The sequence below is a fragment of the Spermophilus citellus genome, assembly GCF_964194105.1.
Source record: "Spermophilus citellus genome assembly, chromosome: X".
Taxonomy (NCBI): domain Eukaryota; kingdom Metazoa; phylum Chordata; class Mammalia; order Rodentia; family Sciuridae; genus Spermophilus; species Spermophilus citellus.
In genome coordinates this window covers 146388657-146415569 of record NC_138190.1, presented here as the reverse complement: position 1 = coordinate 146415569, position 26913 = coordinate 146388657, and the positions used below count along the sequence as shown (strand labels likewise).

The 26913-nt window shown below is 39.6% G+C and overlaps 1 pseudogene across 1 annotated transcript; it reads right to left on the bottom strand.

Annotated features, from left to right (window-relative positions):
- Positions 1-3694: 3694 nt before the first annotated feature.
- Positions 3695-26228, bottom strand: LOC308639571 (protein Tob2-like; annotated as a pseudogene). The gene is made up of 2 exons: positions 26220-26228; positions 3695-5096 (listed from the first exon to the last, which is right to left on the bottom strand). The product of its transcript is annotated as a protein Tob2-like (transcript).
- Positions 26229-26913: the final 685 nt, after the last annotated feature.

Here is a 26913-nt window from a genome sequence, read left to right as displayed (position 1 = left end):
TCTCATTGGAACTCTGAGAACTCTATCCATATGGCTGGAGTGGAGTACCTTACAAACTGTGTTTCTGAAGTAATGAAGAGATGTTTAGTGAAAATGGCTAATTATGATAAAGTAAAGGAGGTAACCCAAGGTGAGGAAGAAAATCCTGCAGTATTCTTGAACTATTTGCCAGAGCCTTTCCAAAAATATACCAACTCAGAATTGGTGAAAGAACCTTAATGCATTTTATGACACAGCCTTCCCAAGACATTTGAAGAAAGTTGTAAAAGCTTGAGACAGAAGCTCAGACACCTCTGTCAACCTTGGTAAAGGAGGCTTTCAAGGTCTATATGATTGTTATAGGCTTTTGGGGGAACATCTCATACCAAACCAAAACAGAAACCAATTTGTTCATGATGTACCATAATTTTCATGTGTTTTGCACATGGATTTCTAGTATTTTATTAATGGTTTTGCATCTATTCACCAGATATTTGTCTGTAGTTCCCATTCCATGACATGTTCTTACCTGATATTGATACACAGGTGATACTGTCTTCATAGATTGAATTTGGGACTGTTTTCTCCTTTCTAGTTCATGGAATAATTTCAGGAGTGTTGGGATTAGTTCTTCTTTAAATGTATGTTAGACCTCAACTGAGAATCCTTCTGGCCCTGGGCTTTTCTTTGTTGAGAAGCTTTTTAATAACTGTTTCAGTCTCATTGCTTATTATTAGTATGTTTATGTTTTCTCTATCTTCTTGATTCAATTTGGATAGGTCGTATGTGTCTATAAATTTGTTCATTTCTTCTAGATTTGCTAATTTATTGTAGTATGCATTTTCAAAGCAGGCCGTACATATCGTCATGTTTTCAGAGAAGTCTGTCCTTACATTTCCTTCATCACTTCTAATTTTCTGAATTTGGGACTTCACTATCTCTCTTTTGCTTTATTTGGCAAAGGGTTCACCAATAATGTTTATTTTTTCAAAGAACTGACTCTTTATTACATGAATCCTTTTTTATTCTCTATTTTTATCCTCTATTTCATTAATTTCAGCTCTTATGTTTTTTATGTCTTTCTAGAACCTTGAGATGTATCATCATCAAGTTGTTTATTTGGATATTTCTTTTTCTGTTATAGTTTGGATGTGAAGTGTCCCCCACAATGTTATGTGTGAAACAAGGCAAGAAGTTTTGGACACAAAATGACTGGGTTTTGAAAGGCTTAACCACATCAGTGAATTAATCCCCTGATAGGGATTCAATTAGTGGTAACTGTAGGGAGGTAGGGTGTGGCTGGAGGAGGTGGATCCCTGCTGGTAAGTCTTTGAGTTTATATTTTGTCCTTGTTAAACAGAGCTCTACCACTACTTGCCAATTTTGTCCTGAGTTGCTTTCCTCCACCACACTCTTGTGCCATAATATTCTGCCTTATCTCAAGCCCTGAGGAATAGAGTTGGAAATATGGACTGAGGCCTCTGAAACCAGGAGCCCTCAAATAAACTTTTCCTACTCAAAAATTGTTCTTGTCAAATCTTTTGGTCACAGCAACAACAACAACAAAAAAAGCTGACTAAAATATTTTATTTTCTCTCTCTGTCTCACTTTGTGTGTGTGTGTGTGTGTGTGTGTGTGTGTTCCTGCAGATTGAACCCAGTGTCTCATTCATACAAGGCATGCACTCTACCACTGTGCTATACCACCAGCCCTTTTCTGAAAACATTTTTATTTAGGCACTCATAGGTATAAACTTTCCTGTTAGAACCACATTCATAAGGTCCCAGATAATCTAGTTTGCAGCCTCTCCATTCTCATTTTGTTCTCAGAATTTTAAAATTTCTCCCCTTATTTCACCTATGATCCATTCATTGCTCATCAATGTATTGTTCAATCTCCATATTTTATATAAGTTCTCTTATTTTCTTCAGTTGATTTCTAATTTAATTCAATTATGATTGTATCTGATCAGATATAAGGGATTATATTAATTTTTTGCATTTGCTAAGAATTGCTTTGTGTCATAAATATGGTCTATTTTGGAAAAGATTCCATGAGAAGCTGAGAAGAAAATGAATTCAAGTGTTGTTTAATGAAATATTCTATAGAAGTCTGTTAGGTTCATTTTATTTAAAATATTTATAATATTTGATTTATACTATTATAATAATCTGGATAAATTTAATTTTTTAATTTTTAATTTTTTGGCTATTATATATCATGCTTCTAATACAAATTCAAAAAAATCTGGAACAATATAAACTTTACAGATTTGATCAATCTTGTTTTTAAACTAAATCTCTAACATCTACTGTCCCATTCCAAACTATTGCACAACATTCTGAATACAAAACACTTGATTGTATTCCTCCTTCACTAAAGAAAAATAAGTCATCACCCTGCTCCCCTGGCTCCTCTCCACAGTTGTTTCAATGCCCCCTCCCACTCTTAGGGAGATAATTAGAGAATCTAAAGGTCCCTGCATTGAGAAAAAGACATCATTCTGGATTGACAGTTTACATTCTTCTTGCCCTGATGGGGAGGTAGAGCTGGTGCCCATTATAGGGAGGGGAGGCTGGAAGTGTCTGTCTGGGCCAGACTCACTACCACAGCAGTACTCACTTGAGGTCCCGGGAAGAATGGAGTGGGGTGGGGTGCCAGGACTTTGGTGCTTTCTGGTGATGGAGCCCTGATGCCAAGTACCCCATTACCAAAGCACTGTGGCTCAGAAGCTATGCCATGGATTGGAAAAGACCCTTTCTTTTGTAGAGGCGGGGGAGCCAGTGCCCTTCTGTATCACAAGTACAATGGCTGAGAGGACCACATGCCTGTCCAGCCTGGTCTACCCAGGAGACCACGCCTCATAGCATCAAGGTCCAGGGTAGGCAGGGTAAGGGCAGTGAGGGGGATGACAAGAGAGAGGTACCAAGAAACTCTCAGGTAGGGACACAGATGGACTGAAATAACACTACCAGAAGACCAAAAACTCACAATGCAAGGCTCAAGACTGCCCACGATAGGCACGGACTGACTCCAAATATGGGTCCTATCTCCCCGCCCCCAACTCCCCACCAATGGAACTCAGGTAAGTAGTTCCCATCCTGGGTAAGGTTGCACAACAGGGTCACTGAAGTCTAGGGACTTCTCTTAGGCAACAGAGGCTTGGATATTCCTTCTACCATTCAGAGCTTGTGTGTGTGTGTGTGTGTGTGTGTGTGTGTGTGTGTGTGTGTAATTCTTTTTTTTTATTTCTTTTTGGTCAAAAACAAACAAAAGTGCAGATTCCTCTGCAGTCTGGAAACCAGTTCCTTCTGCAGTGCTTTCCCCTGGGAGTGCCTTAGGCTCAGCCAATGTCACCCCTCCATGTGTACTCAAAAATTGTTACAGGTGTTGACAACCCACCCCCAGCCCATTCCCCAACCTCATACATAAATAAGCACTTGCTACAACCCAGAATCACATCCAGAGGGAGGTTTCACCACATGGCTTGGAATCTTTTAGAACAGGACAGCAAACCACATACACAGGGGTGTACGTGTATACACTCATACACGCGTGCGCGCACGTGCTCTCACACACACACACACACACACACACACACACACACCTTATTCCCACCTCCTAGCCCACAGCCTCAGGCCCAGGGAAGAAGGGCTGCATTGGAGAAAGAGGCCACGCTTATGAAGGATGCTGGGTGTCCAGAGCCATGATAATCGTCTAGGCCTGGTGGGGTCGGTGGGTGGATGGGGCCACAGCACAGAGATGAAAGGATTTCAACAAGACAAAGTGCAAACCTCCCTGTAGTCACAGACATTAGCTCTTGGGGGAGGGTGTCAAGTGGCTAGCCAGAAACTCCCTGTGGCCCAGCCTGAGAGGGAGTGTGGGCTGGGGTCAGACCTATTTGGGTGGCAGGGCCCAAGAAGTCCTGCTGAGGTTGGGTGGCTTTGAGTGAGAGGATAGCTGGGGGACAGGCAGTGAAATGGGCCAGCCTCTCCCTACTTGGGGGGGTTTGGCCCCAGCTGCAGCTCTTCCTTCCCTGTGAGCTTGGACACACCAATCATAAAGGAGTGTGAAGGAGGGAGGAGGGAACAGGGAGCAGCAATTCACATCTGGACCATTCGTAGCACAGGAAGCCACTAATTAAAGATGTTATATAGAAAACTACATGTAAAAAAAAGAAAAGAAAGAAATACAAAACCAAATCAACCAAATAAATCAGAGGCAGGCAGGAAAACGGTCGGGGTGGGGGGGGGTTGAGTTAACCACGATTCGGTGCTTCAGGAGCCCCCTCCCACTCCATGCCTGGGCTGGATCTTCTTTCTAGAAGCGAGAGTGAGAAGATTAGAAATGTTTTTGTGCAGTTTTCTTTTCCTTTTTTTTTTTTTTTTGCCTTTCCTCTCCTTTCCTTTTTCTTATCTGTGGTCGTGGGTGCTCTTGGCCCTCTGGGTGGAGGAGTGGTCAGTTGGCCAACACAACAGGCTGGAATGGCTGGCTGGGATATGGCATGGAGTTCATGTAGCTCAGGCCTCCCACAAAGGGTGTCTTCTCCAGGAAAAGGCTGTTGGTGCCACCTCCAAATACCTGGGCCATATCAAAGCTGCTGCTGTTACAGGTGCTGGCCCTACCACCCACAAAGGGTGCTGAGGTGCCACTGCCCTAGCCATCAGCCGCATCAAAGAAGAGGCTGGGCGAGCCACCACCATTGTACACAAACTCCTTGGCATTGGGTGAGAGCTGGGACTGAGGGGCCGAGGTGGCTGTGATGAAGTTCAGTGAATGCATAGACAAAGAGAGGCTCTTGTGCTTCAGCAGGTTGTTGGTGGGCAAGCGGACCATGGGAGGCTGCTGCTGTGGTGGCTGCTGGCCACTTGCCCCACTGCTGGCCACGCCCCACCACTAGATGCCCCACCACTCTTCTTCATCTTGGTAGAGCCAAATTTGGTGGCAGCAAAAGAGGCGGTGGTGAAAGTGTTGGGCTGGACAGAACGAGGGATGAAGGTGGGGCTGGATGACTGGCCAAAGGATGGCTAGAGGGAGTTGGACAGAGAGCTGTCCTGGCTGCCAATGGGCACAAATACCTGTACATTTAAACTTCCATATGCTTGTTGAGTATTAAACTTCAGAAACAGAGCACTTTAGATCACTTTAAAAGAGATGGTTAAACCCCAAATAATTAAGTATAACTACATGTTAATAAAATACTTTTAATCAATTGTAAGACAAGTGTGATTTGAGGGTAGAGCAAAACCAAGTAAATGAAATTGGGACATCTTTGTGGAAATGCTACAACCATAAGCACAAAGTTCAGCACTGACGTTTTTGTATCTTGTTCAGTTGACAGAATCATTCTTAGCAGTTTAATTCTTTCAAGAACACAGATGTAGTGTGTTTAATAATTTTATAAGACCATAGAGTTGATTTTCTTTTGAAATCATATTTGCATTGGAATTGGCTTTGTAAGCTAATGAATCAATACAAAGGAGTACACAGGTAAAATAGACTTTGTCTTTTTTTCCTCAAGGAATAAATAATGTAAATCTCCATGTTTTGGGACTGATATCGATTCACTGAGGCCAAATATTAAAGTGAATAATCTTTATTAAAATGTACTTGCAAGCGTTAGAGAAGAAGTCACCATTACTGCCAAAGGGCTAGAAGTTTGATATGTACAACTTTGTAATTGCTGCTACTTACAAAACCGTTTAGGGTTCAATTGATAGTTAACAGAGTGAACATCTTGTGTTTAACAAAATGACAAACATGTACTGCATTATATTAGAATGTCTATTATTGTAGCTAATGTTATATTTAACTTAGGTAACTTAGGTTTGAGTTTTTTGAACTGTAGGTAATGTAGGTTTGAGGGGATAGACGGACCGCGGGCAGGCGGGTCGGCTGCAATAACACTAGGATGGCGGCCCAGAGGGTGGGTCGCGTAGCGGGGCAGAGGGTGGACTGGCTGTAGTTGGCAGTGGACCTGGACCTCCTGACCCCGCGCGTCGCTCTAGCCACTAGCTTTTCTCCGCCCACGACCTGCACTCTCCCGCGCCCGGGCCAGAAGTGAGCCTAGATAAATTTTAACCTAAATAATACTATAAATTAAATGGTTCTAGCAGACATTTATAGAAGATTTCATCCCAAAACCACTGAATTCACTTGCTTCTCAGCAGCTTGTGAAATCTTTTCTAAAATAGGCCGTATTGTAGGTCAAAAATCAAATCTTAGAAAATGAAAAAAATAAGATATCCGATAATGATATATAATTATCATTTATCAGTTATCAGAAAATGGAATGTAATTAGAAATCAATAGAAAAAATCCCATATGAATTATATAAACACATGAAGATTGAACAATGATTGGATGATAGCATAAGGGGAAAAGGAGAAAAATTGCTAGAAAAAATGAGAATAGCAATTTGACATACCAAATCTCTAGGACAATATGAATGCAGTTCTAATAAAAAAAATTATTGCTATGCATAAATTACATAGAAAATCATAAAACATAAAAAAAATCAGAAAAATCCAAATGAAGAACTTAATGATGCATTTTAAGATTAAGGAAAACAAGAACAAACAAATCCAGTAGAAGAAAGGAAATAATTATGCTCATAGCTGAAATTAATGAAAAAAAGAATTTAAAAATGTAAAGCATCAATGCAACAATAATTGTTTCTTTGAAAAAACAGACAAGATTTATAAACCTTTTACCAAGCTAACCAAAAGAAAGAGAAGACTCAAATCAATAAAATTAGAGATTAAAAAAAAGAGATATTAACACAGACATTCCTGAAATTTAGAGGATTGTTATGGACTATTTTTTAAAACTTGTATTCCAATAAATTGGAAAATGTCGAAGATATTGTCAAATTCCTAGACACATATGACCTACAAAAATAGAACTAACAAGGCATCAAAAGCATAAACAAGATTGAAGCAGTGATTAAAAACCTTCCAACAAGGAAAGCCCAGCACCAAAAGGATTCTCACTAAGTTCCACCAGACCTTTAAAGAAGAAGTAATGCCAACCCTCCTGAAATTATTCCATGAAAGGTAAAGAGAGAGAACATTCCCAAATTCATTCTATGTAGCTAGTATCACCTTGATACCCAAACCAGATTGAGACACATCAAGTAAAGTACAGACTAGTATCTCTGATGAACTTAGATACAAAAAAATTCTTTATAAAATATTAGCAAATCTCATTCAAAAACACATTTAGAAGATTGTACACCATATCAAGTTGAATTCATCCTAGGGATGTAAGTTTGATTCAACATATGTAAATAAATCTGTGATTCATCACAAATATAATCAGGGCCAAAATCACATAATCATCTCAATAGATGCACAAAAAGCCCTTGTGCACCCTTCAGCACCCATTTATGTTAAAAAATAAGTAGAATCTATGGATAGAAGGAAGTTGCCTTAACATCATAAAAGCTATATTTGACAAACCCAAAGCCAATATCATACTGAATATATAAAAGCTGAAATAATTTCCTCTAAAATTAGGAACAAGACAAGAATGTCCACTGTCACCATTCCTACTCAAAATAATTCTTGAAACTCTAGCCAGAGAAATCAGGCAAGAGAAATATATTTATAGGATACAAAAAAAGAAAAGAATAAATCAAACCCTCTGTTTCCTGCTGACTTGATCATATACATGGAAGACCCAATAAATGTCAACAGAAAAGTTTTAGATCTGATAAATAAATCAGCAAATTTCCAGTATACAAATCAAAATACAGAAATCATTAGCTTTCTCCAATAATTAATATGCTGAGAAAAAAAATCAAGGAATATATTCCATTCACAAAGGGACTAAAAAAAATTGGGGGAGTAAATCTTAATCAAGGAGGTAAAATACCTCTATCACAAAAATTACAGGACACTGAAGAAAGAAATTGAAGAAGACATTAGAAGATGAATAGTTGTACCATACATTATCAGAATTGATATTTTAAAAATAGGCATATTACTAAAAGCAATCTACAAATTCAATACAATCATGTCAAAATACCAATGAAATTACTAACAGAACTAGAAAAACAGACTAAAATTCACATGGAAGAATGAAAGACTGAGAATAGCCAAGCAATCCTGAGCAATAAGAGGGAGACTGGAGGTGTCACAATATTAGATCTCAAATTATACTACAGAGCTAGAGTAATAAAAATAACATGGTATTGGCAGAGAAACTGATATGAAAACCAATGAAATAGATTAGAGGAAACAGAGTAATTCACATATATACAGTCTTTTGATTCCTGCTTGACAAAAAAATGCCAAAAACATTCATTGGAGAAAAGATAATCTTTTTGAACAAATGGTGCTGGAAAACTGAATATCTATATGTACAAGAATGAAGCTAGAGCCCTATTTTTCACCCTGTAAAAAAATCAATTCACAGTGGATCAAAAATCTAGGAAGTAGACCAGAAATACTAAAACTGCTAGGAAAAAAATTTTAGTCACAACACTCCAACATATTGGAGCAGGCACTAACTTTCTTACTAAGACTCCTAAAGTTCAAAAAATAAAACCAAAAATTGATAAGTGGGATGAAGTGAAATTAAAAATCTTCTTCACATCAAAGGAAACAAGAACGTGAAGAGAGAGCCTACAGAATGGGAGAAAAATTTTTCAGCTACACTTCTGATAGAGAATGTTTATTCAGAATATATAAAGACCTCAAAAAACTTAACACCAACAGAAAAAAAGCTAATAATCCAATCAATAAATGGGGAAAGAATCAAATACACATTTCTCAAAAGAAGAAATAGAAATAGCCAATAAATATATCCAAAATGTTCACCATGCATAGAATTAGGGAAATGCAAATCAAAACTAGTTTCACTCTAGTTAGAATGGCAATTATCAAGAATACAAATAATTATAAGTGTTGGCAAGGATGTGGTGATAAAGGTACACTCATACATTGCTGGGGAGACTGCAAATTAGTACAACCATTCTGGAAAACAGTATGGAAATACCTTTAAAAACTAGGAATGAAACCACCATATGACCCAACCATCCCACTCTTAAATTTATGTTCAGAAAATCTAAAATCAGCATACTATAGTAAAACAGCCACATCAGTGTTTATAGCAGTGGAATTCACAAAAGCCAAGCTATGAAAGCAACTTAGATGCTAAGTGAAATAAGCCAGATCCAGAAAGTCAGGGCTGGAGAGTATTCTTTTATATGCAGAAGGTAGAGTGAAAGAGAGAGAGAAAAAAGTAAATTAAAAACAAAATCAAAATTTGGTCTCACAAAAAACTAGAATGACCAATGGAGTAGAGAAAGGGGATCTAGAGGCATGCAGGAGGAAAGAACATGGAGAAATACTGGAGAATAAAATTTTGTTGGAATAACTAATGATTATAGACGTCTAATTATAAATAGGAAATTATCAACCTAATGATAACTAGAAGTATGAAGACTATGTAAGAGATATCAGGAAGTTAAAGATTACTGGTTTATTATAAGAAGTATAATAACCAATTTATCAACTCAAAATTCTTAAATTATGTAAGAAATACTTATTCATATGATAAAAATATCTACTTAGGCCAGGCAAATAGGTAACTGGAGATAGCTAGATGCAGTCATTATTTGGAAAAGGCATGTTCTCTATCGGGGTTTTTAGCCCCCCATCTCCTCCTGACTGGCAGGAGAAGCGGGAAAAGCACACCCCGACCAAGACGAGCCAAGAGACGAGCCAAGAGAGGTAAAGGTCGACTGGTGGCCCACACTCAGGCCCCTTTGACCAGAGGACAATCAGACCCACCAGGGAGAGTCCAAGCAGGATCTCATTTAATGAGGAAGTACCCACAGCTTATATACTGCATAGGAGCCAATCAGAATAAAGGTCAGAGGGGTGGAGCAAGTTCACGTGTCCACCCATCCCCTAGTCCATAAGGGAAGGCACGAGCTGTCCACGAGGGCCAAAAAATCCCAGACCTATCCTGGAGGTGGTCCACCTCCTCCATCACCACGCACAGCACCACCTCCTGGCTGATCGCCAGGAGCCGTCCCAGCTACATGTGCGGCCCCAAGACCGGGATGCGGGTAGCCATGCCCTACAGTTCTTCTTAATGTTATTTATTTCTTATTGAAATACTGTGTTTTATATTTATTTAATATTTATTCTCAGAAATATTTAGTGATACCTTACCATAGTTAACTAGCAATTACTGGGGAAACTACTGAAACTTAGCAAGTTTAAAGCACATTCTAGTTAACTCTATGTTCTTATTTCTTCTAGAAATTCTGACTTAGAAACTATATGAATATGGTAAATACAGTTGCCTAAGTAAAATTCAAATACAGTTACTTCCACAAAACTGGGACAAAAGGTAGAAAATCACATCCTTCTAAGACACAATTATCATTTCCCATTGGAATAAGGACTTATCCCTGTAGATGAATAGTAGTACATAAGCAATTACAAAACAAGAAACAAGAAGATATAGGTAGAACAAATATTAGATATCAGAATGGTGAAAAGCATTCTTCTCAATTAGGAAATTTTACTTCCTGTGGGAGTAAGAAGTTCTATTTAATAATAGATACATCTCTATGAAGTGCTGGTTCCATTTACTCTGGGTACATTTTCAATAATGGTTATACCAATTTAAATCTCTGTCAACAGTGTGTAAGCATTCTTTTTTTCTCCACCTCTTTACCAATGTTTGTTATCTCACACCTTTTTGATAATAGCCCTCTAACTGGTATGTGGTTTTGATTTTCAATTTTTTGATGACTAGTGATGCTGACACCTTTTCCTATACCCTTTCAAACATCTGTATGTCTTCCTTGGAAAACATCTCTATTCAGATCCCTTGCCTACTCATTAATCAGAGGGGTTTTTGCCTTTTCTTTTTGCTATTGAGTTGTGTGAGTTCCTTATATACCTTATATCAGCCCCTATAAGATATATGGCTTGCAAATATTTTTCCCAGCCCATACACTGCTTTTTCATTTTGTTGATTATTTCTTTGGCTGTGCAGTAATTGTTCAGCTTGGTTTATGGTAGCCCTTCCTTATTCACAAAGTATATTTGCAAGATGCCCCAGTGCATGCCTGAAACCACAGATTGTATATACCTAATAGTTTTTCCTATACATACATACCTCTGATAAAGTTGCTTTACACAGTAGCCAAAGTAAAAGGTTAATGACAATAACACAGAATAGGACAATTACAACAATACACTGTAACAAAAGTGATTTAAAACTTATAAATTTTTTATTTCTGGAATTATCCATTTAATATCTTCAAATCACTGTTGATTGTGGGTGACTAAAATGGAAAGCAACACCTTAAATAAATGATGATTATAGTAGTCCCAATTTTTTCTTTTTGTTTTCATTGTCCAAGCTTTTGGTGGAATATCTAAAAACTAGTGGCCATGTCCAATACCAAGGAAACGTTTTCCATGCTTTCTTCTGAGTTTTAGTTTGAGGTCTTCCATTGTGGTCTTTGATCTATTTTGTGTTCTTTTTTTTTTTTATTCAGTATAAGATAATGATATAGTTTTTTTTTTTTTTTTGCATGGAGATATTCAGCTTTCTCAGCGCCACTAGAGAAACTGTAATTTCCTCATTGTGTCTTCCTAGTGGACTTGTCAAATTTAGCCGATTGTGTATGCTTGGGTTCATTTCTGGGTTCTGTGTCCTGTTGCATTGGCATAAGGTTCATTTTTATGCCAGTGTGCTCTGTATACTTCAAAGTCAAGAATACAATATAAACATCATTTGTTTCTTGTCAGGGTTTTTAGCCCCCTGTTGCCTCCTGACCTGCAGGAGAGATTGGGGGAGCACGCCCCGACCAGAAGGAACCAAGAAAGGTAAAGGTCGACTGGCAGCCCATACCCAGCCCTCCCTCGCGGGAGGACAATCAGGTGGGCCAGGGAGACCAGTCAAAGCAGGATCTCTCTTTTAATGAGACAACACACACAGCTAATATAATGTACAGGAGCCAATCAGGGCAAAGGTCAGCAGGGTGGGGAGAGTTCACGTGTACACCCATCCTACAGGCAGTAATGGGAGACAGAGGGCAGAAGGGTTCTGAGCCTATCCTAGAGGTGGTCTGATTCTTCATCACAACCCATGGCAATGCCTTCTGGCTAATCGGTAGGTGCTCTCTTAGCCACATGTGGCCCCAGGACTGGGAAGCGGGTAGCAGCCAGCAAGTTAGGTTTCCTCTTTTCTGATGCAACATGCCCCATGTTACATCATGCCCTACAGTTTCTAGCCTGCAAGCTTGGCACATGTATTTGAAAATTAGAACTGCAACATCAACATTTTCTTGAATTTTCAGCCTCCCAGCAGTATTCTCTATATTTCACATTACTAGCCTCCCCCAGATGAGACCGAAGCCTTAATATGTTGTCTTATTTATATACATAATATTATTCATACAAGTGAAAAACATAAAGGCACATGTTATATATTATACATGCAGAGCTACACACCCAGTTACACACATATTCTATTTGGTTTTTTTTCTTTCTCTGAAGAGAGAAACAGCCTGATTCAAATATCCAGCTGGGCAAGTTTATTCATTGAAGTCCATAGCCTGAGACTGCTGATTTAAAGCATAAATACCCCAACTGGAGGGAACCTAAGTGGGCAATTGGTGCAAGAGGTGAGGTAGAAGTTTCCTCATAGGGGCCAAGAAGTGAATAGTATTAAGAGTGTATAGAAGAATTTGTCAGAAAGAAGTGGGATGATCCATTTCTCCACATATTCTTAAATATGGTCAGGTAAACATGGAGGGATTACAGGTAAGACATACACAAATGAACCACTGAAAGGGGTGGCAAAAACTCCTCCTCCCTACTATGTGATACACCAACATTAAATGTGGAGAGATTGGGAGGGGTGCTGTAATGCCAGATTCGTGAGACCCCAATATACCTCCAGGAGCCAAATCCGATGCAAGCACACAAGAGTATTGCAAGCTTGAGCCTAGACTCACAACTGTTCCTGACGCAGCGGACCCAGGGAGTGAGTCCCATCCTTTGTCCAGTGAGATGTTATAGGTTTGGGGGGATACTCTATGCGTCACAACATCACACAGCAAATCATTCCATACTGCAGGAAAATCAAACAACAACTCTTAACATTGATTAGCACATTCACTGGCGGGAACAAGTTGGGTAGGGGTGATTGATTACTACAAGAGGGGGATTCATTTGAACTGATTGGTTTAGGCCACAAGGGGAGTACATGCTAAACTACATGGTTTCCCTACATGTTATCAACCACCATAAACTACTGGGAGGGTTATCTGGCATCCCAGGTATTTCCCTGTCTCATGCTGATTGGTGGTTGCTAGGGGGTTGCTGTGGGTCCTCACCTAGCCTGACTGAGTCAGGGACACCTGGTGCTGCAGACCTCTCCTGTTATTTACAGACAAACAACTCAGCAGGGTGGGTATGTGCTTAGGAGTGCTCTGTGGGTTTTTCCAAGGACAAGGGTCATGCCCCCTTCCTTAGGACAGGCCTTGAGGTAGAGGCTGGTTTCTCAAAAATGGAGTCACATTAGTTTCTCAGTGCCATGTCTGCTTTGGAAAACTCTTTAGGGGTGCTAAGAAAATTCCTTCTTTCTCTAACCAGGCCATCTTGGCCTCCTCATGTTTAGTCAACTTTTTAACTGTGACTAAAGGATCCAACTAGAACAATTATAGAGGAGGAAATGTTTATTTGGGGGCTCAAAGTTTCAGAGGTCTTAGCCCATAGGGGGCAGGTTCCATTTCTCAGGGCTCAAGGTGAGGCAGGACTTCATGGTGGAAGAGTGTAGCAGAAGGAAGCAGCTCAAGTGATGATTATGAAGGAGAGAGAGAGAGAGAGCGCGCAAGGGAGAGCGTGCTCTGCTCACCAAAGACAAAATATAAACCCCAAAGGCACACCCCCAGGGAACCACACCCTACCAGCCTTCAGTTACCAATCAGTCATCAGGGGATTAATTCACTGATTGGGTTGAGACTCCCACAACCCAATCATTTCTCCTCTAAACCTTTTCTATTATCTCATACATGACCTTTTTGGGATACCTCACATCCAAACCATAACATCATCACACCCACTTTCCCACAGACCTGTTCAGATGTCTACATCCCTCCCCACCGAGCTATAGTTGACTGGGGAAGTGGTTTACTGACCAAACCAATCCTAAGTGTGTGGCCCAGCTCTGTATACAAAGGGAAGACAGCAGGCATGGGATAGATCCCTAGGCATTGTTGATGTGGAGAATATGACCAATAAACCACCAACACCTATTACAAATATTGAACAACCAACTTCAAACAAGAAAAGAAAGAAGAGCAAGGCCACTATATCAACCCCAAATTCTTCCTGAATTCCCTTGAGTCCTCCCCACCAACACTCCAACTCTGTCCTCTCCTGGCCACATTCCTTCTCATGAAGCCCCTATTCCTACCCATCCTCCACCCTCTTCCTCTGAACCAGGGCCTTTTTGTGACCTCTCTGTTGTCCTTTTCGGGGGGCCAAGACAACAGTGAAGGTCAACAGACCCATTCAGGGGAGTTTGAGGAAAAAAAAACTCTGCACCAGAACTATTATCACCATCTGAACAAGAAATTCAATCGAGATGATCCAGACAAGGACCAACAGAGTGTGGACCTAGACAGACAGTTTTATTAGGTTGAGGCCAGAGATCTCAGAACTATCTGCAAAGACTCAAGAACTATGGATGCTGCTGGGAAATAGCCATTAGGGTAAAAGAGAGATTTTGTACCAACCCAGTACATGATGATGAGGATAAAATCAACCAGATATGAGATTTTGTGTATGTGTGTGTGTGTGTGTGTGTGTGTGTGTATGTGTGTTTTCTGATGGTGGGTATATCATCCTTAAAGCAGAAGGAGATAGGAAAATTCCATGCCTCTGAATATTCACTTTCTGTTCCCAAATCCTAGCCAAGTTAAGGGAACATCCCAGCAGCTCGGGAGGCTGAGACAGGGGGATCACAAGTTCAAACCCAACCTCAGCAATGGCAAGGTGCTTAGCAACTCAGCAAGACCTTGTATCTAAATAAAATACAAAATAGGGCTGGAGATATGGCTCAGTGATTGAGTACCCCTGAGTTTGATCTCCAGTACAGAAAAAAAAAAGAAAAGAAAAAGAGAAAGAAACAAAAAGTTAGGGGAACAATGAGACCAAGTCCGGGCCATAATGTCCAGATTGGGTTTTGTAGGGTTGGAGTTCAGATCAATAGGCCAACAGTTAATTAGACATGAAGGATAAGAACTGGGTCAGGGCTGAACACTGAATGCCAATTTCCCTTTGACTATATGATGTGGCTTTGTATGAGGTTTGTATTCCTGGGAACCTGGGAACACTTAACCAAGTATGAAGAACTGGCTTCCACTAGGTTCTATTAAATTGTTACAATAATTTTTGGTTTAATGAACCAAGAGAAGAGTGTTTCCACCATCTATCCCTCAAAAATTATGATTAAAGAGGAAAAATCAGAGTAAAATCTACTTTAAAAACAATCTTCATTTTTACAATTGAGGAGCGTACATTACATATTCCACTGCATTAGATATACAAATGCTTCTTATATGTGTGTTTGAAGAAACATTTTTGTGTATATGTGTGTACACATATATAATACATATATACTCACATATATATACATCTTTTATTTTAAGGAGGAATGTAATATTGTTGACGCATGTTTTACAGAAAAAATGAGAAAAGGATTTATCATTTGAAATAGAACAAAATATCATTATGAATCAATTTCCAGTTGTTATTAAATTGATAGAATAAGTCAGGCTCTTTTATAATAAATAGGATTTTGACTTTTTATATGATTTTAAAAATATGAATAAAGCTTTGAGGTGGAAAGCACTGATTGCATAAGCATTTTAAAACTGTCTCCATTCATTTCAATTTGTGATTCAAGGATGTAAAAATGAGTGCTGGTTTTGAAAAAGACAGTAAGCTTCCAATTAGAAATGATAGATGAGACCCGTACCCTTTTCCTTAGTGAAGTCAAAGCTTCACTTCAATAGCTTCACTTCAAAAGGATTTTAGAGCTTTGTATGTTTAACTTCCAGTTGCTTCATATGAAGTTCCATAAAATCTAGGAAACTATCATGGAAACAGGATATTGTCACATATATCAACACTGTTATTTATGTCCCATCTTACATTATTTGTGGTCTTCATATATGGAGCTACATATATGTGAGCATGCTTGCAATAATTCAAACCCTGCTCAATTTCCAAGTCTACATTAGTCCTAAAATAAATATTTGTATGTTCTGGATGGGAAACAGGTCAGAGGATTAAAATTATTGTCCTACTTTACAGAAGTGCTTTCAATATGGCTATGTGTCTCTCCAAATGTACAATACTGAATGCTCAGCTACAGTTTCATTCCCATGATGATCGCTCAAAAACTAAAAACAGTTGTTACAGCAGTCAGTTTTTGCATCAGTGTACATCTGGGAGCAATTTGTGAGGTGTACTTACAATTATTTTAAGAGTTTTGTTAACTGCACTTTATTTTGTTGCTAGATAACTTTCATCACTAGTCTGAACTTTGAAATAGTACATGACAATTATTTGATTATTTTTAAAAATTCTTGAATATTCTTAAACCTTCTATTTTTAAACTTTTTTTAAAAAAATATTTTTTAGTTGTAGTTGGACACAATGCCTTTATTTTATTTATTGTTATGTGGTGCTGATGATCGAACCCAGTGCCTTGCACATGCTAGGCGAGTGTTCTACTGCTGAGCCACAACCACAGCCCCTATTTTTAATCTTTTATAGAGCTGGAATGTCAAATGTAGGTTCCTTGGAATACTATCCTCACTGGCTGATTTCAGCTCTTTCATTTACTTATTTTTTATTTGTTGTTCTTGTTGTTGTTGCTTTTTTTTGTGGCATGGACACCAAGCCCTCATCTATGCTACACAAGTGAACTTCCAAGGAGTAACACCCCCCAGACCTCTGCTTTTATTAATAATTCATGTTCTGTTGGGACGATTGTCACACATGTTTCAGGCATTATTTACCTTTGGAAAAAATACTGTGATTTTCAAACTACACACACAAAAATGAAATTGAATTCATTTTCACATTCAGTTATATTTCATTAATCATATAAGTGGGGAAAAAGCTAAAATCCATAACATGAATTCCCTTTTAATGTTTTGATGCATTCATAAGTGATACACATTTATTAGAGTCATGACTCCAAACATTATAGAAATAGCTATTATTTCCTAAGAATTTTGATTTTATTCTCTGAATTGTCAACATTTCCATGAATGTAGGCTTAAAATAAGGAAGATAATGAGAAAATAATGGCCTAAAGTAATATATAAAAGAGGAGTATACAAGGCATCTGTAAGTAGCAGCTGAGTTTTGTCTTAAAACAATGGACACTAACTATTTACAACCATTTAGGCAAACACTCCCATGTACAAAGAGGGAGATTCCTCAACAATTACAGACAGCAGGCAATGATTACACTCATTTCTTACAGAAAATTGGTGAGAAAATACAAGGACACCTTGTAGATATTAAAGACCTAAGAACTAGAGGATACATACAAAATATTTTTCCTCAGATTCAATCCCTGTTTAATAGTAAAATAATGTTTAATAGGTAATGCACATAGCAGGAACACTATGCTTAATTCCTCATGAATTCTCTTGGCCAATCATCTCATACTTACTGATTCCTTTTATATTTTATATTTTATTTTTTGGCGTGCCATAAGCCTCATAAATGAAAATAATTAAACACACATGATTATAAAAATTATATTCATTAGGTTGGCTTAGAGGACCAGAAGCTGACGAATCCCACAATGGCCCTCTGCAGGATGGAGAGGTGGAGAAATCAGTGGCTGCTCAGTCCAAGAAGCTGGAGCCTCAGAACAAGAGGGACCAAAGATACAGCCCCAGGCTGGGACCAAAGGCCTGGAAACTCCCTGGAGAGCTGCCCAGCAGGACCTGCTTTGGAAGAGGGAGGGAGCACAGTCTGATGTCCTCAGGTGGGAAGAAGTGAGCTCTGTCTGCTGCAGCTTCCTCCTTCTTCCAGCTTGTTATTCCATACAGGCCCCCAACCCTCTGGAAAGTGCTGCCCACCCTCAGGGTGGGCTTGCTCTCCCTCCTGCCAATCATCCCCAGAAGACCCTCATGGACACACGCAGAAGCCGCCTACCCTCAGGCTTCTCTTAATCCGATCAGGCTGACAATTCCATCACAGCTGCCCATTGTGCATTTAGTCACGCGAATCGAATTGGGGTTCACTCTGTTGCTCCTGCAAAACACTGAAATCACTCATGTAGCAAGGCTTCCAAATCTACAGCCCTCCTTGCGAATGTGTGTTCCCTGAATCAGATTTGCTCCTATTTATATGTAAAAGTGAGCCAGAGGATATTGTCTGTGTCACAGGATTTTAGTGCAGGTGGAAGGAAAGAGGAAGGGGAAGAGCACTCAGAAGTGGGTAGGAAACAGAGGCTTTAGCTTCCAGTCAGTTTCCCTCCTCTTCTTCTACAAGCCAGGGTCATGTCACTGTGAGTCGCTCAGCCAGGCGTGTGCACTGAGGTTGGGATGACGGAATGCTTTGGACACTCATATGATGGCCTCCTGCAGAGCGCGTGACTTGATGACAGTGGCCTCCCAAGGACCAACTTTTATCAAACTACCGAGGGCAACAACTAAGCCAACATAAAATGCTCCTTAATACAGCAACCTTCCCCTCCCTGTAGGCCATGAAATATGCACGTTAGCAACTTTTCTGTCCTAACATTGAGTTACAACTTTCAAGTGAAGGATATAACCTGGGTTCTTTTACTTATTTCAATATTTAATTCATGAGGTACACTATGGCTTCAAAAAGTAGTTAAAGTAGTGAATTAATTTAGAGCCTAAAATGATTGACTTGATGAAAAAGCCAATCCAAAATCACGTGACTCCTGCTGCAGGGGAGCGAACATGCTGTAAGAAGACAGGCCCTGTGTTGCGCACAAACACCAGTACAGGAGCAGAGTTTACGTGTAGACCTCCTATTCTCTTCAGAAACCGTGTCAAGGAAAATATCAGGGGCCAATGGGTCCCTGGTTGCCTGAACACGATCTCTATTTAATGGTTGACGATCACAGAAAAAAAGCAGTCGTTCACTGAAGGCTTTCAGCTTAGAGGAGAAAATGCAATGTCACATTCATATTTGCATTACCATATACATCTCCTAAAATATAGAACATGAAGCCATTGAAACAGTCTGCCTAAGACAACATTACTTCATGTCAATTGACAAAAGTGCTTCTGTATTCATAACTGAAACGCAAGTTAAATGTTGCATGATTCTTGAATAAAATGAAACCCTAAATTATTGCTTATGATAACTTCCTTTTCAGCACACACATCCTTTCCCAGAAAATCAATGTTTTGTCAGTGACTCTTACTGACTGATATGAAACACAACTCTTGTTCTATTTTTAGTGACGGTTTTCAGTGTCCTCAGGAGAAAATAAATGTTCAGAAGAAACAGAACTACGAGCAAAACAGGAGGACATCATAGCAGCAAACCTCACCAAGTAACTCCACGCTCCCAGCTCTGCACCAATCTTTCTATCTCTTTCTATCTGAGACAGTAATGATGATGATCCACATGACAAGTGCAGAAACAGAAGTGAAGGAACCTGACTCACTGCCAGGCACACAACAGTTGTGTGCAGACAGAATTGGATGGTGCCACAAAGTCTGAGGCCAGAGACTGTGTGTTGAGCTAGTATTATTTTTGAGCACAACTGGCACAGACTAGTATAGGGTAGTAAAGGGCTTCCAACTGTGGAGAAAAACTAGGAAATTAGGTATAAAATATACAAGAGTATATATCAAGCTCTCAGTACTTTAGCCCAGTTAAAAGAATCTTCAATTTGGCATATATTTTCATTCTGTTTAGTTTTTGAGGAGCCTGGATTTTTGTTATCAGTACTTTAGAGTTATACATGATATTGGTGTTCATCTTGACACAGTTAGACAAGCATGGAATGCAATTGGCTCCAATTCAGCCTCCTCTCCCTCCCTGCCGCCCTCCCCTATTCCCTTTCCTCTCTTCTACCAGTCTTTCTTTTGTTTATTTACAGAGTGTAACAAATTCTCTTAGCACACATGCTACAATATCTCTGGCAATAAATTTTATAGCTTCATGGGCCAGTGGAAGGAATTCTAACTCAAAGACTGCAGCAAACATTGCCAAATGATTGGCTAGCAAATGCACTGTGAACATGCGACATTACTAATATCTGCCCTTTATGTCCATCCCCCAACTTACTCTATTGCACTTGAAGTGCACTGATCAGGGGAAGTCCTTATGAAACACAGCCCCTGCGGAACAAGTTGTAATTTGTGGGTTTTGCACGGAGTGCCTTCTCACAAACAACACAGCTAAGCTCCTTTACCATATAAAAATGTACAAACCTCAGCTCAAAACCCCACAACATGCTTAGTGGGAAAACTCTACCTAACTGGAGGACTTCCCACTAAAGTCAGAAAGAAAAATTTGCCTAGTATCTCATTATTGTTTAACATCGCAGTGCAAGTACTCACTCACCAAGTAATTAGACTTCATAAAAGTATAAAGGAAGACTTAATGAAAAACATTGGAACTAATGAAAGAATTTGGGAAGAAAGAATCAGGTAGCAAAATTCACCTCAAACAAAAGCCTGTGTCTACGTAGGAGTAACCTGGAGGAGATGTAATGGAACGTCCCTTTAATAGTGGCAAATGCAAAGTACCTAGGCCTACGCTGAACAAGAACTATCCAGAATCCAAAGGTGGCCAGCTATCATGCATTCTGAAAGACACAGAAGCAGGCATGGGCAGAAGAGCCATGCCATCAACTTGGAGCACAAGACTCCACCTCAGAGTGCTTTCCCATTATATTTGTTAACATACAATCGAATTAAAGAGACCATGAGGTTTTTCTCTGTTGGTGGACAGTTTTGATTTTAAGGGTCAGCTAGCAAAATCATTTGAGAAAATACACACAGGGAAACAGCGAAAAAGGAGAATGAGAGGAGCCACTGCCACGGATATTAGAAGCCACTGTGAAATGGCTATAATTGAAGCTCCTCTGTCATTACTGCTCAGACAGGCCAAGAAAACAAAAGAGAATCTCTAAGTAGATCCAAAAGCTTATAAAATTGGTTCTGTGATATAGGTGGCTTTTCAAATCTGTGAGTAGGTGATGCATTTTAAAAATTGGAATTGGGGGTCTGGGGCTGTGGCTCAGCGGTAGAGCGCTCACCTAGCACATGTGAGGCACTGGGTTCGATCCTCAGCACCACATAAAAATCAACAAACAAAAAAAAGGTATTGTGTCCAACTACAACTAAAAACATATTTTAAAAAAATTGGAGTTGGGGTAAGTAGTGACCAACAGAAAAAGCGAAATTTGGATGTATCACCTATGCTGTATGCCAGAATACGTTCGAAGTGAATGAAAGACCTAAATGTGAAAATTATACCCTGCCCAATTTTATAACCTTGAATTCTTTTACCATCGGGAAGAGTGAAATTTGAGAAGAGGCCCATTACCGAATCCAAGAACACATAAGATGCATGAATAAAAGAGCCCAGACAAAAAGAAGGAAATTGTCCTTTTTTTTCTTTTTCCTCCCCGCCCCCCCCACAGGGGGAGGTAACTGGGGATTGAACCCAGAGGCTGAGCCACAACCCCAGCCCTTTATTTATTTATTTATTTGTTTATTTATTTATTTTTAATTTAGAGACAGGGTCTCACTTTGTTGCTTAGAGCCTCACTTACTTGATGAGCCTGGCTGTGAACTTGTGATCCTCTTGCCTCAGCCACCAGAGGTGCTGGGATTAGAGGCAGGCCCTACCATAACTGGCATAAATGTTTCTTAAATATATGAAAATGTGTTCAGTTGTGCACCTACAAAAACAAATCTTAATATCAGCTGTCCCTGAGTAAATTTGTAAATTTAGTACAATCCTAATAAAAGTGTCATTTTTTGTTCCTGGAGCTAGGGAAAGTGTTTTTGAAGTCCATTAAAGGAAAACAGGCAAGCAAGAATGTATGAGGAACCCTTGAAAAAGAACTTCAATAGAAGCCACCCCTGGGAGTGTATTCACTCACCTAACAGTGGCAAAATTTTGTTTTCTGACAGGTTTTTCCTTTAAATTCCCCTTACACACTAAAGTATTTCTCCTATGCAGTTCTATTATGTGGTGGTCCAATTAAAGGCATCTTAGCTGCAAGACTCCAGATGGATCTGTTGCCAGAAGCCTTGCTGCCCGATATAAAGTGCATGTAATAGCATTCCCCAATATGCACTCTTGGTAACTGAGCCCCAACCGGTCTCTTGCGTGAAGTGTTCTGCAGTGGAAGACAATAATAAGTAGCAGAATCTCTACAGAAGAGTCACTTTTCTCCCTCAGAAGTGGATTTTGAGTGAGATGCATAATGACTTTTCATAAATAATACATTTAAATTACGTTCACTCAAAAAATATACAAATATCAGCCCAAAAGACAATAACTGGCTGAAAGAGATACCTACTACCTACTTACTGCTTATCACAGAGGTGGTGGCATTGGCCAATGTACTCAGACAACAGAGAGTAAATAGAGACATAAAAATAGAAGGGAAGAATTAAGGGAAACCCTACCACAGAGGATGAGAGGATTCATAAAGAACAGGTAACAAAGCAACATGTAGAAAAAAAAGTTTTCATAGACACAAGAATAAAGGGAACGGGAATGGGAATAGGAAAGACAGTGGAACGAATGGCACATAACTTTCCTATGTTCCTACATGAATACACAAACAGTGAAACTCCACAGCATGATCCACCACGACACTGGGATGCTTATTAGAATAACGTAGAGCCTATGTATTTATAATATGAGAAAATACACTCTATTGCCATGTGTATCAAAAAAGGACAAAGGGAAAAAAATTTAAATGAAGCCATGGGGATGAAGGGGCAAACAAGAGAATATATGAGGGGCCCCAAGTTTCTGACTCGAGGTTGTCTCTGGCTTGTAGTTTGCACCACTCCTCAAACATCCATCCACTGCAGGCTGTGTGCTGTCGGTTCTAATGATTTCAGGAAGTCTGGGAGGATTGCCTGCCTTGCAAACTGAGATAGTACTTACCCAGTCAGGCTCCAGGGACCAAGTAGCACAGGAAGGCTAAGAGGCAAGACAGCACGCGGCCACTCCATCAGGGGACAGCCAGCTGGCCTTTGCCGACAACCACACATCTGTGCCTCAAGCCGAATCTCAGGTGGGGGCCTATGCGGCCTAATGTGAATTGCTGGACAGATAAGGCATCTGTCCAGCAATTCACTCCCAAACATTAATAAAAAATCAAAAGAAAAACCAGGAAGAATTATAATGAACAATTTCATTGACAATGGCAAGAACAAAATATTAGGGATAGATTTAACAAGAAATACTCAAAATTGAAATAACAAAAACAGGAAATAATTCTGAAACATGCAAAGTCGATTTGAACGGATGGAAAGACATAACTTGGTTTTGGAAAGGGTAAATCAAAATCTTGAAGAGTAAATAGAAAATTTTAATACAATCCCAATGAAGATACTGTAAGATTTGGGGGGGGGGAAGCTAGAAAGGCTGATCTTAGTGTTCATTTAGCAAGCACAAATGAGCAATAATAGGCAGGGAATCCATCAGAAGGATCAATGTGGAAAAAGAACTCTGCAGATATTAAAATCTACCCTAACAAGTCTCTATACCTTACATTGTGTGTTGTTGGTGTATGAAGAGAACAACTGAACAAAACAGACATATATATATATATATATATATATATATATATATATATACACACACACACACACATATATATGTATATTAGACTAATACGTATGTGTACATATATGTGTTATATGTGTGCTTCTATATATATAAAATATATTTTATACATATATAATATATGTTATACATATATATATATATTATATAGATAGATAGATAGATAGATAGATAGATAGATAGATAGATAGATAAAATATCCTAGTGTACATAAAGAGTGGATATACAGCGGTAAGTGTGGCCTATGAAATCAGTGAGAGAAAATGGAATTAATGAAAGGTTGTGTTGGGGTAAATGAATAGTAATAGAGAAAAAGATAAATTGAAACCTATTACTCACAGTAGATCCCAGAACAAGTTCTTGATGGAACAGACATCTAAATGTACACAGTGAAACTGCACAAACAGTCTTTGACTATCCAGAATTTGTTTTAGAATTACTAATAATTGTGAAGATGGTAAAATCCAACAGAACAGGCATAAGACTGAAGAATTGACAGTTCACAGACATAAGTAAGCAAATGAGTCTTAACCTATGGAAAAGTTACTTGCTCCCCTAATAAGTAAAACAAACAGGGAAACCTTTATTGACATTGGTCTTGGCATGCTTTCTTGGATTTCCACCAAAAGCACAGGCAACAAAAGCAAAAACAGATAAGTGAGAAGATAGCAAACTAAAGAGCTTCTACACAGCAAAGGTGATGACTACAGAGTCAAATGGCATCCTATGGAATGGATGAAAATATTTCCAAACCATCTATCTAATAATGGATCAATATGCAAATCATATGAGAATCTACTATACTCAATAACAACCCAAAATCTGATTAAAAATGGGCAAAGACTTGAACAGATATTTATCCAAAGGAGACACAGAGATGGCCAACAGGTATTTGAAAAGGTGCTTGACCTTCCTAATCATTAGGGAAAAGCAAACCAAAACCACAAGGAAAGCCAGGCACCTTGGAGCATGCTTGCAATCCCAGCGGCTTGGCAGGCTGAGTCAGGAGGACCTTGGGTTCAAAGCAGACCTCAGCAAAAGCAAGACACTAAGCACTCAGGGAGAGATCCTGTCTCTAAATACAAAATAGGGCTGGGGATGTGGCTTAGTGGCTGAGTGCCCCTGAGTTCATGCCTTGGTACCCAGAACAGAACAAAACAAAACCAGATGAATGTCGCCCCATCACTGTTAGGATGATTGTATTTATTTTATTTCATTTTTGGTACCAGGGATTGAATTCAGTGGCACTCAGCCACTGAGCCACATCCCAGCCCTATTTTGTATTTTACTTAGAGACAGGTTCTCACTCAGTTGCTTAGTGCCTCACCATTGCTGAGGCTGGCTTTGAATTTGCAATCCTCCTGCCTCAGCCTCCTGAGCTGCTGGGATGACAGGCATGCACCACCGCACCTGGCATGGATAGCTATTTTTAAAAGACAAAGGAGAAGTGTCGGTGAGTGTGTGGAGGGAAAAAAAAAATGTGTGCAGTTTTAGTAGGGACAAACATCATTGCTGTCATCATGGGAACCGGACAGAGTAGTTGAAAGGTCTCAGGAAAGGCAAGGGCGGCATTCCACAAAAGTGGGAATGAATTTCTCATAAGAATAGCACCGGAACCCAGACTCCTTTGGGGAGAGATGTAAGCAAAGGTGCCTAGCTCACAAATTAATTAGTCATTTTCAATCCAGACTGAGAACACTGGATGCCATTTGAAATTGGAGGAATAGCAGTCTAAAGAGGATAAGAAAGTGTGAATTCAAAGAACCTGGAAGCACTAAGCAGGCAGGGTATCACCACGTGTGAGATGCACAAATGAGTCCCTCAGGAGGAGCTGCCTGAAGTAAGCAAAGGTCACAGTAGGCTGCAGAAAACTCCTTCCAAACACATTTCCTGTGCTTCTCCTAATTGCAGGCTCTGCCCTTAGGGGTTAGGCTTATGACAATGGAAGCCAGGCTTGCTGCCTTCAGGAAGCTCACAATGGCTCCTGAGGGGCAAAGACAAATGGGCAACTACATGATAGTGTTTGTCACAAGTACAAGAGGAACAAAGATAACGGGGATGCTATAGTTTGGATGCAGTTTGAGTGTGCTCCTCCAGAAGTTCCCGTGTTGAAATCTAATCTCCATCATGAAGCATTAAGTGGGAGAAAGCTTAATCAGAGGTGGGTCCTTTAGGAGGTGACGAGGATGAGATACAATCATCAGGGTGCAGCCCCCGTGTTTGAATCTTGGTGGCTTCATGAGAATACTGAGCAAGACCCCAAAACAGAGACAGACATTACAACACTCCCTGCACGTGATAACCTGCACCGCCTTGGGACTCTGCTAGCAAGAGGGACATCACTGAATGTGCCCTTGAACTCACCAGAACCATGATCCAAAATGAGTCTTTTCAAAAGATGTATGTACAGCTTACCCAGAATGTGATATCACATTATTAGCAGTAGAAAAAGGACTAAGATGGAATCATAGTGGAAAAGCAGAGTGAGAATGTTCAGAGGCTCCCCCAATGTAGTGCTGCTTCTCTTTAAAAGACGCAATGTTACTGTCCCACAATGAAGTGAGGCAAATGGAAAGGTACTTGCAAACAGAGAATGTTTTTCTATTCTTCAACTCACAGCAAAGCCCAGTTCACTTAATCCATTTGCAGCACTTGTGAAAAACAGGGCCAGGCCAGACAAACATTGGTCAAGAGGAGGTGAGTGCTTCTAGTGTCTGCTAAATCTTCAAAGAGGAAAACACTGCCTCTGATTTTTGACAAAGATGGAGTTAGGAAAGAAATCAGCCCAATCATGTTATGTGCCTATATGAACATAGCACAAAGAATTCTACTTTTATGTATGATTAGAATACACCAATTAGAAAAATAAATAGAAGGGACACCGGTGAGTAGAGAAAGGGGATTGGCAGGGAGAGGAGGGGAGGGAAAGGGGAAGTGATGGGGAAGAAAATGGAGCAAAATATGTTATACCCATGCATGACTATCACAATAAACCCCACAATTATGTATAATTATGATGCAAAAAAGAAATGTGAATTAAGTGATCCAAGTAATGCAT